This window comes from Gopherus flavomarginatus, chromosome 9 (genome assembly GCF_025201925.1).
Source record: "Gopherus flavomarginatus isolate rGopFla2 chromosome 9, rGopFla2.mat.asm, whole genome shotgun sequence".
Classification (NCBI taxonomy): domain Eukaryota; kingdom Metazoa; phylum Chordata; order Testudines; family Testudinidae; genus Gopherus; species Gopherus flavomarginatus.
Genome location: NC_066625.1, coordinates 59,951,869 through 59,969,468, shown reverse-complemented (window position 1 = coordinate 59,969,468; position 17,600 = coordinate 59,951,869).

Sequence of the window (17,600 nt, the reverse complement as noted above, 5' to 3'; positions counted from 1 at the left end):
ACCTTGACTTTTAACATCAAGATCCCCTGAACCACAGATCCTGCCTCTGAAGTTCCATAGATGCAGTGAGCAGGAGATGAGATTACTTTTCTTGTGTTTCCTTATGTTGATAGTTTTGGGGATGCTCACAACTATTATTATTGATTTTTCTAACACTTTTAAAGGTGTGAATGTGTATGTCTGTTTAACTAACTGTATGTGCATAAAAACTGGTGTTAGGAAAACACCATTAATTATTTAGTAGCTCAGATTCTGAGCAGGTTGACCACACTGCGTACCTCTGGGTTATTAAAAGCATCACCATCAGACCACTCTGCTTGTAAAGGGAATCACGAGCTGTGATCACTCCTATATTAAAAGCAGAGGAATTCACTGTGAGGGAAGACAGCCAAGTACATCACTGAGTGATACTTTAAAAGGGGTCTGGGTAATACTTTGAGAGCTGAGAAAGAAACCATGCCTCCTTAAGCTTCCAGGGTTAATATATGCATGGACTGACCACATATTCCATTGACCTCATGATCTGATTATTTCCTGCATTCATTTGATCATTTGACTTGATCAATTGGAGGTGATCCCACTCAATGCCACTGTGAACTTATTGACTTAAGTCCAGTTGTCACCTTGATTAGATTATTGTATTTTACTTTAATAAATGTAGTGAAGTTACAGTAATTTAGTATGACATGCCTGTTTAGTTTTATATTTGCTTACTTATTTTTCGAATCAAGTCCTCAAAAAGCACACAGCTATTTCTCTCTCAAAATGGCAACAAGAGACCATCAGCCCCCATAGGCAAATGTACCTCAGTTAAGACTTTGATGAGCCACTTGACTCTGCCCCTAAATTAGTACCTATATCCTGAGTCCACCAGCCCTACTACTTTCTGACCCTCTACCCACACCATGACCAAGAATAACTCAGTGGTTCACTCATGGAATAAGGAAGTTTTCACTGCCAGGTGACCACAAATTCAAGCCCAGCTGAGGTCAGTTGTCTATGAAAAGTTGCTTCCATCTTTCCCTGATCCTGCTTTCACTGAACTCAATGCAGAATTAGTTATTGACTTCATTGAGAGCAGGTTCAAGTCCCTAATGAATATTAATTGGCCTATATGAAATGAACATGCATTCACAATACAAAACCATCACCACACTAGCACATTTGCTGATGGCACAGTAGAAAGACTTGAGAGAGAACAGGCATGGAAGTTACTTCCTATAAATAGATCCCTCCATGACAGGCCGAATCACAGTGCCTGCAAAGGGCAGCTTGTGCTGTTACTATCCTTAATGGCCATGTCCTGTGGATAGTTACTGTATCGGTTGCATTTGTTCAGCACTTTTCATCAAGAATTTTTCAAACTACTTGCACACTGCTTCATTCAAACACAGTCAAGGTAGTAAACAATGGGGGAATTGCACACAACACAATATAAAAGGGAAAGGAAAATGTTGGACAAGGGCACCACAGCAACTCCTGCAATACAAACCACTAATCTTAAAAGTGCACAAAAAGCAGATAGCAACTGAAGACCCTCACCAAGTGAACAGTATGAAATTTTATTTTTCTGCCTTGGTAGGATGAAAGGCTCAATTGCCCATGTCAGGGTTTGAACTGTAGATTCAGGGGGGTAGGTGTTTCAGATGAGAGGCTGTGTCTATTAAGCTATTCTCTCTGGATAAACAGGGCTGGCTGCTCTAGAACTGCCAAGCCATCATATTTCTCACGGAATAAATTTGCTAACGGAAAATTTAAAAATAAATACATACAAAACAGTATCTTCTACAAAGGAGCTTAATTGTGTTACTCAAATTGAAAGCTTACACTGGGCATCCCTCTCCCTGACAGTAATACAGGACATCAAACTGCAGAGATTATTTACTGTGCTAGTTGAGAGCAACAAAATGGGTCTCAAAAAGTCAAGTGAAGAGTGACATTTCAATGTGCTCTATTTTTCTGTTTGCAAAGAAGTAAAAAGCAGGCTCGGCACCTGAAAGCAAATTGAATACTTTACAAATACAATCATGCTAAGCTGTTTCAAGAAACTGTTACCCTGGGGTTACAATGAAAATGTTTCGTATGTCTCTTTTCCAAGAAGGGCTACAGACAAGTCACTACTGGAAAGAAATTTTGAGAAGAGTGATAGCAACAAAGCATCAAAGACACGTCTCAACACAAAGTTATTCACCTGCCAGATGTGACCGGGGATATGGCAATAAGCTTTGTAAGTTACCTAAATGTCCTTCACCTGAATTCTTCATCTCCAGGTCATTATAGAAAGAAGAGATCTCTTTTATTTCAATATGGACATGTATTATGATTCATAGATTCCAAGGCCAGAAGGGACCATTGCCATCAGCTAATCTGAACTCGCATATCACTCAGGCCAGAGAACTTCCGCAAAATAATTCTGAGAGCAGATCTTTTAGAAAAACATCCAATCTAGATTTTAAAATGGTCAGTGATGGAGAATTCACCATGGCCTTTGTTAAGTTGTTCCAATGGTCAATTACCCTCACTGTTAGAAAAATTACATATTTCCAGTCTGAATTTGTCTAGCTTCAACTTCCAGCTACTGCAGTGATGACTCGTGCCTGCTGGTAGTGGGGAGGTACAAGGTAAAGAGGTGGAGGAGGCTGTGCCACCTCTGGGAGGAAGCTTCCATCTCCCTGGGCCAGGGCAGCCAATTCCACTGGCTCCTGGGGCCACAGGAGCAGGGAGCACGTGCTCTGGTCCGGGCTGGGGCAATTCTCAGTACTAGTGTCTCCCTGGAGCTCCCATGCCCTTGGGAAACCTCAGCAGGGACTATGCCCCTACCTCTGGCTGAACAGAGGGACCCTGCTCCTGGCACCTTCCCCAGCAACCCCCCATCCTGTGTCCAGTGTGGGGCTGCCACACTCTTCCCCAACAGAGTTGCCTGAAGGGGGGTCTCTGTCCTCCAGCTGCTCCTCCCTCTGGCACGTTTCTGGCTTGCTCAGACCCTGTCCCTGGCAGCCACACTGGGTGAGGAGTGAAAGGTGTGGGCTGCTGCTGCCTGCCCAGCTGGGCTCTCTTGCAGGCAGCTACCACGCTGCACAGAGACAGGGAGCCAGAGCCAAGTCAGCTGGCATGAGAAGCGGCTCCACAGCACCCCCTCTGCTCCCTGCCCAGGCTTAGCTGCTGGAAGAAGGGGCTGAGTGAGCCGGAAATGAGCTGAGGGGGGGACACAGAGCCCTCCTTCCCCACCAGCAGGCTGAGCAGAGCAAGCGCAGTTCAGCACTGGCAGAAATCTGGGGGTTGCCTCTGAGCCACTGGACTGTGTTATACCAGCTAGATATCAGCTGGATTGAAGAGTCCTTTGTCAAACATTTGTTTCCCATGTGGGTACTTAATAAACTGTGATTAAGTCACCCTTAACCGTCTTTGTTTCGTTAAGCAGATTGAGCTCTTTCAGTCTATCCCTATAAGGCACGTTTTCTAATCCTTCAATCATTCTCGTGGCTCTTCTCCGAACCCTCTCCAATTTATTGGCATCCTTCTTCAACTATGGACACCAGAACCAGACACAGTATTCCAGCAGCACCATTGTCATACAAAGGCAAAAGAAGCTCTCTACTCCTACTCAAGATTCCCTTGTCCATGCATCCAAGGACTGTATTAGGCTTTTGGGCTACAGCATCAGAGGGTGCTCAGGTTCAGCTGATTATCCACCACAACTTCTATTGCTTTTTAGAGTCACTGCTTCCCAGACTCTAGCCCCCATCCATTAGTATAGCTGACCTTTTTTGCTACTAGATATTTACATTAAGCTATTCTAAAACACATTGTCTGCTTGTACACAGCTTACATTATTTTATAGCTGCCTTGACTTCCCCTCTAAACCAGGCCAGTTTTTAAACCAATATGGCCACCTTCAATTGTGGTTTTTGGTCAGCCAGTAAAGTGTTCTTAAATAATACCCAATTACCATTCACATTTTTCTGATTCAATTTTTCTAGCTCAAAATTGCTCATAGCTGTTTGCAGCTTTATGAAACTGATTCCTGTAAAGCACCTAGAATATATATAAGTGATCTGGACTTTATTCTGTTTGCACATTACCTTCCTGTCTTCAAAGATACTGAATTATTATAATATCTCACAGAATGCTCATCTACTTTACCTTGAGACATGCCATACCTATCACAACTCTTGATGGGGATTTTCCCAGACATGAATTTTCCCATTTATTGAATGGGAAGCGTGTGAGTATCAATGCTGGAGATTTCACACAATCACAAACTTACAGATACTACTACTAGTACGGTATCCTTACAATAGGCATGTTGAGGTTGGTCGACCTAGCTTTGGATACAGTATTACTGTGGATTGCAAATGCATATTACAACATCCATTCACCCCTTTAATGGATGCTTCGTTCTTGTGAGTAGTAAGAAAGTATTAAACAATTTGGTATGCATTTATTACCACCAGCTTTACCTGCCTATGACTGCATACCATGTTAAAACAACTGGCAGTGCGGATGTCATCTATTTGGGGAAAGGAGGAACTTCAGCTTGCCTAGTAATCATTTGACTAGCACTCAGCAAGTTACCAAGATGGTAACCATCCAGCCAACTTCTTCGTATTTGCTTCCTCCTTTGCTGTTTCTACATACTGAAATTCTTTGGCAAAAGAATTTATGGAAATCCTTATATTTTAGTTGGGAGGATGGAGAATCCTGCAGGGAATGAAGGGTTGTAGAAACAGCACAGGATTTCAGTCAGAGCCAAGCAGATACACACATATTACGACAGCAGCATTTAGCCCTTACATAGCTCACGTATAGCAGGAATTTCTATTTCTTCCTTTACCAGAAGAGCTGGAAGCAGACAAAATGTGCATCTAGTAGCAACAAATATAGGAGATTAGCTGAAATAAAAAGTAAGAATCTAAAATGGGGCCATTGGAACTAGTATTAAAGAACTGTCGCATCTTACCAAAACAGTTTACAAGTGTTGTGTTTCCAAAAGACAGAATGCTATCTAAATATAAAACCTTTCCATGCCCCTTTCTTCTCTGGGTAGGCAGGTACTGTAAGTGATGGAAGGCAGTAGTGACATACACACAGTTACGCTTTGAAATCTAGAATATGTTCCCCTCCAACTTTATGGTAGTTCATCTTCGTAGGACTATAAGGGCTTCTTCTATGAGACTAGTTTCTGATGCCAAATAGTGCTGCAGGCCACTTCGGTGTGAACATAATGCAGTTAAATGAGAGTTTCTCTGGCATGGATGTCATCTTTTTTTGGTCTCCTTTAGCCTTCTCATTTACGTTAAGCTGCTTAAAATTATGCCCTCAGCTGCATCCCTGCATTTCTGAGAATTAACAATTGAGAACTGCGTTTCTCAGTGATACTTCTGCAGTGCACTCTAGCTTTTGCTGTACAAGTCAGCATATGCCACATGCCCAATTCGTGTGAGCAAGCACACAGCAAATTCTCTCTCAGCTTATATGTCATAAGGATTTATAGGACGTTATTTGATCCTCATTGACCTACACTCAAATATCTCCAATGTTTTAAGATCCTAAAAGTAGTTTAGATAACGGTATTCGGCAATGCTGTGCTCATGAATACTAAAGTAACATGGCTTTTTAACTCAATGAGGTTATCTGGTGCTGTAACGGAGTCCCTGGTGGTTCCTTCCTCAAGGAAAGCAGGGAGAACCTGACCACTTAGCTACACTGGGTGGTCACAACCTGGGCCCTATTTGCCCTTTGTGAGTCTCCTTAATTCTCTCTGATTGGGGGATCAAAATGAAAGTCACGAGCCTCCTCGCCTCCAAGGACACTCTTTCCCTGAGGTCCCAGAAAGGGGGGTGGAGGGCGGGAGCAGCGAATCTGCAGTGCTGGCAATAATTCAGCCCCAGTACAATGGATTTGGGGAAATCACTCTGGCTGGGATAGGATCAGCCTGTCTGCCTCACCCTGGAAGTGCCTTGCCACTGCATGCTCCTCAGCATCAGGGTGAAGGCTACTTCCTAGGCGTTCCCTCCACAGCTTCAGGAGTAAGTCACTCCTGCAGTTTGCTGCTTAGAGCAATCCCACTCCCCCACACTGCTGACTGATCAACAGGGCCAGAGGAATGGGGTTAGCCATGCTGCCAGGCCCTCTCTGGCCCTTTCCTCGTCTGTGTGAGGCCTCTAAACCCTATCACAAGTGCAAATACTTTTAAATATTTTTAAACAATATCTTGCTTCAGTTGTACTTTCTTTGGGAGTTTCATAACCAGCACATTTTAATACAGTAATAACACAACTCTTACTTTTATAATTGGATGGAACTTTGCTCATCACCTACTTTAGACTTTTAGTATGAGCAGAAAAATACCGTCTCTTAAACATTAAGAGAATTGTACACATACATCTGGAAGGTAGCAGTCAGTTCCATGGGATAAAATGGGAAATGTGTTTTTTAACCATCTTGTGCTGATGCTTTGGACACCAACAAGTGATATCAGTATACATGCAACATAAAGCACTGGCAGCCGTGACCACTATCAGACTATTATGAGACAAAAGGAAAAAATAGATTCTTCACATAGCGAGAAATTCAAGTGACATTCTGCAAGGCTGAGATTTTCACAAATACAAGCCTTTGTTTATGTTCCTAAACCCATAGGTGCTAATTTTCCTAAAGGCCAAGCAGCAAGTCTCTCTCACTGACAATGGAAGCTTTTGGGCTCTCTGAACTTTTGAAATTCAGGCTACTTATCTGGAAGCCTATTTGTGGGCTTTCCCCTCCAAAAAAAATCTGGACTAAAAAAGTGTTGAAAAATCTTTGTATAAATGTTCATCATGCTTTACACAGTAATTTACAACTTTTCCATGCCCTGAGGAGCTTATATTCTTGACTGGCACCGTTACTGCAGATCACTACTCTACCACAATTACTAACCAGCTCCTCTATGACACTGAAGCTTTAAATGGGATACTACAAAAGATCTTGTGCTCTCTGCTTAGGGTTTGGTTAAGAGGATAGAGGAGAACTGAAACATAAAACCAACCATCTGTATTGCCAAGAGCAGATTTACTTGTTCAAGAACTAGAACAGAATACTAGTGTCTTACACATGTGAATTTATAAGAACACTCATATTTAACACCAATACATGAAAACTCCTTTTAAAATCAGTGCTTAATTTGTGCTGGGGCTGAGCCCTGGCACCTAGGCTTGGCAGTTCCTAGCCCCAGCACCTCTGGGGTCCTGGCCTGCAGCCACCACTCTCCGGCCGCCCAGCTCTCAAGGCAGTGCTACCACCAGCAGCAGCACAGAAATAATGATAGCAATACACCGCATCATGCCACCCTTACTTCTGCGCTGCTGCTGACGGTGACGATGCTGTCTTCAGAACTGGGTACCTGGCCAGGAGCCGCCACTCTCTGGCTGCCTAGCTTGAGCCTCGGCACCTTTTTCATTACAATTTTGTTTTTTTCATCAAGTCCCAGTTCTTGGAGTCGTTATGTGAGAATCTCACCTTTCTGTTAAAGAAAAAAGTAAGCCTCCAGTCTTCATGGTTACAGGGAAAAGCAAAACCAAAAGGCTCAAGAGACCAGAAGGCAAATAGAACTGCCAAAATACTATTATTTTGTTCTCATTACTTTTAAGTGAGTCTCAATTATTTTGGGGGGTCTGACTCATGGTTTCTGAATGCTTGGCTTGGCAAGACTGCTAATGACAAATTTGATTAAAAATACAGCCAGTTTGTTCTGTTTTAAACAAATTCACTGAATTAAAAGTTTGGTTTCGCTCTTGCATCCCATCTTTTCTGGAACTATCAGTGCCAAACTCTCAAACTCCAAAGTCTCATCTCTGTTAAATAAATATGAAAAATAAAAATATACACTGTGTACAGTATAAGCAAAAGCAGAACTTAACCCAGCCACTCATTGTTCAAGCTTTGCTGCTCCTCACATGCACTTTCAGAGGAAGGAACAAAGGCAACTGCCAGCTGCCATTGATCGCTTGTTTTATGTTTAGAATGAATCTTTAATCACTGTCTCTCTGTAAAGAATGAGAAAATGGAAATGGATACTGAAGTGTCAAAGGCAGAGAGCTTTATAATTGAGGATCTTCCGTTAAGTTCAAAAATTTTAAATGGCTGTTTGAACTACTGAGATTTCAGCCACCTTGATGACTCAGCACTCACATGCTTCAGTGCTTGTATATTCCCTTTCATCAGACAAATGCTAGGACTTATTTCCTAGCTACAACTGATAGCTTTGTGTGTTCTGGGGATAATCAGAGCCCTAGCCACTTCTTTGACAGCATACATGAGATAATTGCTTAGGACCACACTCAAATTTGAAAACTTTTGGGATCAGGCTCATATCTACTATGGCTTTAAGCAACATGTTGGATCTCTGATGCAGTTTGTTGGCAGGCAACACTCATGTTGGTGCATTGCTATGACAGTAGTTACAGTGGATAGTATTTCTAAGCACAAGCATGATCAGTGCATTTCTACTTTTTAATGTTTAAAGCAATTTTTCAACTTTTTATGGAATTTACTTCCAGCTTAGTTCTGGCCTTTCTGGCTCACCCCACACAGGCTTTCAGAACACATATTCAAAATAAATAAATTATGCCTTTTGAACTTAGCAAATGCTCAACCTCTCAAAATAGTCAATGATTATATTTACAATCCTTTTAAATGTCTTAAGCAAATTTCTAAGATAAGCAATTCAGGGTGACTAGCCATTTGACTTTATAGATTAGACCCCTAGTTTAATTCCTTAACAGTTACAGAAATATTTCCTAAAGAAGAAAATAAAGTTTGCATATTTTACAGTCCCTACAGATTTCCAACTCAAAATGCATTGACACTCACTTGACATAGGACATAACTCCAACGTTTCTGGAATACAGATAAATTGAGGACAATTATCAGTATTATCTTGTTGTGATAGACCCAGGCCAGCTAGGACCAGCAGAGTAATAGAAGGGAGATAGACTGGCCACTGGATAAGCAGATGTCTGTTCCCTGAATGACCAGAGCAGGGGCTATGCCAGACTAATGAGAACACCTGACTCCAATTAACCTGCTAAGAGTCAGGTGAGGCTGTTAAGCACCTGACTCTAATTAAGACCCCTCTGATGCTATAAAAGGGCTCACTCCCATCCCCATCCTTCTCCCCCTGGAAGTGGGTGGGGGTAAAACTGGGAGCAAGAGATATGTATGAAGCTGAGTGTGAGCAGGCATACTGCTGGAGGACTGAGAAGTACAAGCATTATCAGACATCAGGAAGAAGGTCTGGTGGTGAGGCCAAAGAAGGTGTTGGGAGGAGGCCATGGGGAAGTAGCCTAGGGAGTTGTAGCTGTTGTGCAACTGTACTAGGAGGCACTCTAGGTAGCTGTAGTCCACAGGGCCCTGGGCTGGAACCTGGAGTAGAGGGTGGGCCCAGGTTCCTCCCAACTCCTGATCAAACACAGGAGGAATTGACCTGGACTGTGGCTTCTACCAGAGGGGAAGGTCTCTGGGCTGTTTCCTGACCCATAGGGTGAATCTGTGAGGTGAGCAAATCTGCCAGTAAGTGCAGGACCCACCAAGGTATAGGAGGAACTTTGTCACTTGTGTTCTCCATATTATAGTGTTATTAACAGCCAGATGGATTTATTCAGTACCTTCTATGTAAAGGTTGAATCTCTGAATACTTTACAAATTAGAAAAAAGGCATCCTATGCAAACGGTTAACATTTAGATTAAACATGGAGATTGGGTCTCTGGTGTAATGCTGGGATCCAATCAAGGGAAGGTGTTGATGGCATCATAAATTATAAAACAATACTGAAACTAAACTTCCACTTGGTTTCAGTGCCAAAGGACATTGGATTATTTACTATGCAAAACTGTTTAACTTCTTTGTGAAAACACAAAGAATTAAAGCTAGGTAGATTGCAGTAATTCGATTTCAAGATTTGGTTTCATTCTAATGTGGGAAGAAAGCCAAAATTTTCATCTGAATGTTTCTAAGGATTCCCAAGCTGCCCACAATGGTGATAACCTGCCAGATCGGCGTTCAGGCAACCTGGAGAATCTAGGTGGACTAGCAAGAAACCAGGCAGGTTTCTGGTGGAATTTAATTCAAACAATTCAACCCTCCCAGAACATTTCAATTTCTATTTAACAGCAGATTCTGCAGGAAAAAAAAGTTTGCTCAAAGTTTTCTTGAGCATCTCTCTCACAATTAATAAATAATTGAAAGTCAAGGTGCATAGAGTGGTGGACAAGGTTTATTGAGTATGTATCTAATCTAGACATCAGCCAAAATGGACATGTAGGTTAAGGGCTGAGTATAGTATTTAAACTTGTATAGCTCCTTTCATCTCAAAGGACCACTGAATGTGTCTTACACCAAAACACTAACTAGATACAAGGAATCACAAACTGAGACTATCTACTTATTTTAAGTATTGATAATGGGACCCTCTCATTAGCCTATTATGTGAGAACATCACAATTTTAATATTTATCCTCCACACAAGAGTTAGAGAGGGAAGTGCTATCAGCTGCATCTTACAGATGGAGAACTGAGGCACAGAAAGCCTAATGTGAAATTTTCAAAAACACCTAGCCCAGGGTGTCACACAGTCTGTGGTAGAGTAGGAAATGGAACTAGGCTGATGTTCTGACCACGAGGCTATCCTAACTTTCAATGAGTTGCAAATGCCTCCAAAGTGAAATGGAGCAACTGCGACAATGCAGAGAACAACTTCAAAGTTTTTTGGATAGCAAGTGAAGAGCTTAATCCAACTAAAACAGCAGTGTGAATTTAAGGATACAGTTACCCACATTAGTATTTGGTCAGGACAATGTGGTTATACCATTTCTCCAGTATAGTTACTGTTTCAATGACAATAATAGCCAGACAATTTTTCCTCTCCTGTAGAAGCCTATTTCCCTCTTTCACCACTTTGGGGGAGTACTTTCTTTAAGTTACAGGTATTATCTATGAATTTAAAATGCTGACACCTGCAGCATTTTCGCTGTTTCATGGAGGCTTTATGTGTGAATACTGACTCAGCCCTATGCTGCTGAGCTGGCGCGAACACAAGAGGCATGAAAATATTTAAGTTTTGAGGTTTCTCTCTCATCACTGCTTCTCAGCTGTCTTTTGAATTTTCCAGCGGGGCCAACATAGAATCATAGGATCACAGAACTGGAAGGGACCTTGAGAGGTCATCTAGTCCAGTCCCCTGCACTCAAGGTAGGACTAAATATTATCTAGACCATCCCTGACAAGTGTTTGCCCAACCTGTTCTTAAAAATCCCCAATGATGGAGATTCCACAACCTCCCTGGGCAATTTAATCCAGTGCTTAACCACTCTGACAGTTAGGAAGTTTTTCCTAATGTCCAACCTAAACCTCCCTTGCTTCAATTTAAGCCCATTGCTTCATGTCCTATCCTCAGAGGTTAAGAACAACAAGTTTTCTCCCTTCTCCTTGCAACAACCTTTTATGTACTTGAAAACTGTTATGTCCCTCTCAGTCTTCTCTTCTCCAGACTAAATAAACCCAATTTTTTCAATCTTCCCTCAGAGGTCATGTTTTCTAGACCTTTCATCATTTTTGTTGCTCTTCTCTGGACTTTCTCCAATTTGTCCACATCTTTCCTGAAATGTGGTGCCCAGAACTGGACACAATACGCCAGCTGGGGCCTAATCAGTGCAGAGTAGAGTGGAAGAATTACTTCTCATGTCTTGCTTACAATACTCTTGCTAATACATCCCAGAATGATGATTGCTTTTTTTGCAATAGCTCTACTGTTGACTCATATTTAGCTTGTGATCCACTATGACCCCCAGATCCCTTTCCACAGTACTCTTCCTAGGCAGTCATTTCCCATTTTGTATGTGTGCAACTGATTGTTCCTTCCTAAGTGGAGTACTTTGCATTTATCCTTAATGGATTTCATCTGATTTACTTCAGACCATTTCTCTAGTTTTTCCACATCATTTTGAATGTTAATCCTATCCTCCAAAGCACTTGCAACTCCTCCCAGCTTGGTATTGTCCGTAAGCTTTGAGTGTACTCTCTATGCCATTATCTAAATCATTGATGAAGATATTGAATAGAACAGGACCCAGAACCCATCCCTATGGGACCTTACTCGTTATGCTATTCCAGCATGACTATGAACCCCTGATAACTACTCTTTGGGAATGTTTTTCCAACCAGTTATGCACCCACCTTATAGTAGCTCCATCTAGGTTGTATTTCTCTAGTTTGTTTATGAGAAGGTCATGCAAGACTGTATCAAAAGCTTTACTAAAGTCAAGATATACCACATCTACCTCTTCCCCCCTATTAAGGCTTGTTACCCTGTCAAAGAAAGCTATAAAGTTGGCTTGACACTATTTGTTCTTGACAAATCCATGCTGACTTATCACCTTATTATCTTCTAAGTGTTTTCAAATTGACTGCTTAATTATTTGCTCCATTATCTTTCCAGGTACAGAAGTTAAGCTGACTGGTCTGTAATTCCCCAGGTTGTCCTTATTTCCCTTTTTATAGATGGGCACTATATTTTCCCCTTTCCAGACTTCTGGAATGGCCCCTGTCTTCCATGACTTTTCAAAGATAATTGCTAATGGCTCAGATATCTCCTCAGTCATCTCCTTGAGTATTCTAGGATGGATTTCATAAGGCGCCAGTGATTTGAAGACATCTAACGTGTGTAATTTTGAACTTGTTCTTTCCCTATTTTAGACTCTGATCCTACCTCATTTTCACTGGCATTCACTATATTAGTCGTCCAATTGCCTCCAAACTTCTTGGTGAAAACTGAAATAGTCATTAAGCACCTTTGCCATTTCCACATTTTCTGTTGTTGTCTCCCCCACCACCACATTGAGTAACAGGCCTACACTGTCTTTGGTCTTCCTCTTGCTTCTAATGTATTTGTACAAGGTTTTCTTGTTACCCTTTATATCTCTAGCTAGTTTGATCTCGTTTTGTGTCCTGGCCTTTCTAATTTTGTCCCTACATACTTGTTGTTTGTTTATATTCATCCTTTGTAATTTGACCAAGTTTCCACTTTTTTGTAGGACTCTTTCTTGAGTTTTAGATCATTGAAGATCGCCTAGTTTAGCCAGGGTGGTCTTTTGCCATACTTCCTATCATTCCTATGCAGTGGGATAGTTTGCTGTGTGCCCTTAATGATGTCTGAAAAACTGCCAGCTGTCTTCAATGTTTTTTCTCCTTAGACTTGCTTCCCATAGAATTTTACCTACCAACTCCCTGAGTTTGCTAAAGTCGGCGTTCTTGAAATCCATTGTCTTTATTGTGCTGCTCTCCCTCCTGCCATTCCTTAGAATCATGAACTCTACCATTTCATGATCACTTTCACCCAAGTTGCCTTCCATTTCCAAATTATCAACCAGTTCCTCTCTATTTGTCAAAATCAAATCTAGAACAGTCTCCCCCTACTATCTTTCTCCACCTTCTGAAATAAAAAATTGTCTCCAGTACATTCCAAGAACTTGTTTGATAATCTGTACCCTGCTGTGTTGTTTTCCCAACAGATGTCTGGGTAGTTGAAGTCCCCCATCACCACCAAGTCCCGTGCTTTGGATGATTTTGTTCGTTGTTTTTAAAAAAGCCTCATCCACCTCTTCTTCCTGGTTTGGTGGTCTGTAGTAGTCCGCTACCATGACATTGCCCTTGTTTTTTAACCCTTTATCCTTGCCCAGAGACCTTAACAAGTCTGTCTCTTATTTCTATCTCAACCTCAGTCCAAGTGTATACATTTTTAATATATAAGGCAACACCTCCTCCCTTTTTTCTCTGCCCGTCCTTCCTGAGCAAGCTGTATCCTTCTGTACCAACATTCCAGTCATGCATATTATCCCTCCAGGTCTCTGTGATGCCAACTATGTCATACAAGCATTTCAAGTTCTTCCTGCTTATCCCCCATACTACTCACATTAGTATAGACATCTAACATACTGATTTTATTCTCCCCGCCCCAGTTCTGTCTTCTCTCCCTTATTTCTGCTATAATAGCCCATGCTCCCCCCAGATTCCAACCCTTCTCCCAGGTCTCCATGTTTTTTACTTATCTGTGGGCTTTGGTCACCTGCCCCCACTGACCCTAGTTTAAAGCCCTCCTCACTAGGTTAGCCAGCCTGTAGCCAAACATGCTCTTCCCTCTCTTCTATAGGTGGACCCCATCACTGCTTAGCAGTCCTCCTTCCTGGGATAGCATCCTGTAGTCAAGGAAGCCGAAGCCCTCCTGGTGATACCATCCTCGCACCCAGGCATTCACCTCCAGGATGTATCTGACTTTGCTGAGGCGCCAACTTGGGCAGCATGTACACAGTAGCAGATATTTAGCATCTTCGTCCCTCATGTTCCTGATCAAACTTCTCAAAAAGTTACTGTATATGCGTAAATGTTCATGATTCAGCCTTACCACAAACATCTAATTTGGCATTACTCTGGTTTAACTTCAGAATGCCTACACTGGAGTTTTCTTTTTAAATCTGAAAGAACAGGTTGCTTCTAGACAGTTGTTAAGCCAAGTTTAGTTCTAGAGTGAGTTTTAAAACAGAGGTTTGCAATGGAAATGCTGATACCATCTTAATTATAAAGCAGTTACTCTCAAATGGAAATGCATTGACCCGGAAGACTCCATTTCCAAGCCCCTCTCACCTGTAATAGAATATGCCTAGTGGAATAGTGTGTGTAATACATTATGCATCTACTTATCCTGTGATCTCCACCTGGGTGCTTAGAAAAGGCTCTTTTTAATAAGAAAAATGGGTATTGGAAACACTTAACTGCATTACAGACCAGTGCAATCATTTTATTCTATATTGCTTTGCATTTCATATTAACTGAAATCTATTTCAGGTTCTGCTGAAAATGCAAGGAATGTCTCCTGACTGGAGTACTAGGAATTTGACTGGCCTCAGTTCAGAGACAGGCTGTGGTCTCACATCATCTTTCCTGCATATTTATAATTTAAATGTTAAGAGGTCTTCATACAAAACGTTCCTCGGAAAGCATTAACTCTCAGTGACAGGGCCGGCTCTAGCCATTTTGCTGCCCCAAGCATGGCAGCATGCTGCAGGGGACGCTCTGCCGCTCGCCGGTCCTGTGGACCTCCCACAGGCGTGCCTGCAGAGGGTCTGCTGGTCCCGCAGCTCTGGTGGAGCATCTGTAGGCGTGCCTGCGAGAGGTCCACCAGAGCCACGGGACCAACGGACCCTCCGCAGGCACACCTGCGGGAGGTCCACCGGACCTGCCTGCCGCCCTCCTGGCAACTGGCAGAGCCTCTCCTGTGGCATGACGCCCCAAGCATGCGCTTGGCATGCTGGGGCCTGGAGCGGGCCCTGCTCAGTGATTAGGTAACAACTGTCATTCCTAACATCTAGATGTGCTTGTGATATAGTCAGAATTCATCTTTAAATCTTTTACTTCCTTTTGTTTTTGTCAGCTGTCATTATATTTGGGTCTTGAATCATGTTTAGTTTATCACACACTGGCAGGTAAGTGGATTTGACAGGGTTGCCCTACTCCCTGCTGGATAGCACAGCCTCCTAGCAGTTCAGTGGATTAGCTCCATCAGGCAGACACCCCTTCCAGCCATTACACCCCATCAGTTTCTCCTCTGCAGCGCTTCTCTTGTTCCAGTAATCGCAGCATCCTCTTCCTGACTCAGCCCTACGGCCAGGTCACTATGGTGGAGTGGGAGAATGTCTCAAGCAGTCTTCTGCTTCACTGCCTCATGGCACCACTCCCACAGTGACTGGCAGGGGCATCCATGCTCACCCTCTATTCTGAGTTCCTGCTTAGGGACTCCCTACACCAGTGGTATTCAAACTTTTTTTCTGGGGACCCAGTTGAAGAAAATTGTTGATGCTCATGACACAACAGAGTTGGGGATGAGGGCCTTGGGGTTGGGTAGGGGCTAAGGGTTGGGGGTGAGGGCTACAGGGTGGAGCCAGGAATGAGGGGAGTCAGAATGTGGGAGGGGGTGCTGGGCTGGGTTTGGGGTGCAGAAGAGGCTCTGGGTTTGGGGGGCTCAGGACTGGGCCAGGGGGTTGAGGTGAGGGCTCTGTGGTGCAGGAGGGGATCCAGGTTTGGGGGGTTCAGGGCTGGTGCAAGGGATTAGGGCACAGACTTACCACCAGCAGCTCCCAGTCAACGGTGCAACCCGGATATATTGCAGCCCATACTGCAGACAGCAGCAGGTCTGGCTCCTATGCACAGGAACGCAAGCAGCTCTGCACAACTCTTGCCAGCAGGCACTGCTGCCCAGTTCCCATTCTCCGGTTGCCAGTCAATGGGAGTGTGGAGCTGGTGCTCTGGGCAGGGGCAGTGCACAGAGCCCCATGGCTCCCCTGCCTACAAGCTGGACCCTCTGCTGGCCACTTCCAGGTACAGCGTGGTGGTGGAAAAGGTAGGCACTAGCCTGCCTTAGTTGGGTAGCACTGCCACCGGGGCTTTAAACATCCCCACCAGCAGTGCTGACCAGAGTAAGGTGACCCAGTACCTTACATGCTGCGCTCCAGTAGTAGGTCACAACTCATAGTTTGAAAAACACTGCTATACGCTGCAGCCAAAGTCCATTCCCTGCCCCTTGCTGCCTTTCTCTGAGGCACTTCCATACCTTCTGACCCTCCTCATTCCTCTGGGTTTGCCAGTCCCTTCACTCCCTCCTCCCAGGGACTAACTTCAGGCACCTCAGCTCTATTGTTCCCCTGGAGTGACTAGAGCTTCCTTCCCTGGAGCCCGCTGTGGAAGCTTCCAATTTCCTGTCTTTTGTAGAACCACCAACTGTCCCTCACAGGTGAGCTTCTCCCTAATTAGTTGCCTCCAGCCTAAAGCTCCCCCATGTGCAACTGATGGGCCCACCTGGCCTAACTCGGCTCTTTCAGGGCCAGTGTAGAAAGCACACCCATCACACTGAACTGAAACAAAGTACATCTTGGTGCTGAAGAAATTTTTTTTTCCAACATAGAATAGGCTGAGCTGCCACCTTGTTGCCTGCCTTACTCACTTGCCCCAAGCCTTTGTAAAAAAGTCACATGCTCGCTTATCTGGTGGTGGATTGATGGATTGCCTGCATACCTGCCAACAGCCTTTCTACTAAAATTGTACACTCCATGTGCTCCACTCCTTTCATCTTAAGGCTGGGAGTGCTTCATTGGATTGCACATCTGTCCCAGAGTCTGCAAGGGTACTGGCATGACAACCCTAAAGTTGGCACAAGTGCACCTGAAGATGAATTTGCCCTTCCTTAAGCTAGGACTATTATACAGACACACATCACTTGCTTTAGTCCAAGTTCTCTTATGAAAATTTAGCTCTACCATTCCTGTTCCCCAAGGATATATGCGTCACACACCTTTCCACTTCATAGTTTAGGATCTATTATAAAATTGAGTGTTTCCTCATCTTCAGTTTTAGTGTTTGCTTTTTTTTTTTTTAAAGTTTATTCATTAAAATTTCAAATCAATAAAACCTCAATTATCCAAATCACTAACATCATCCAATATTCTAAATATCTTCCAAATGCCAGGGAATTTTAGCCAAATCCAGTGTATATCTAGTGTTATGGTTCTGGGTTATC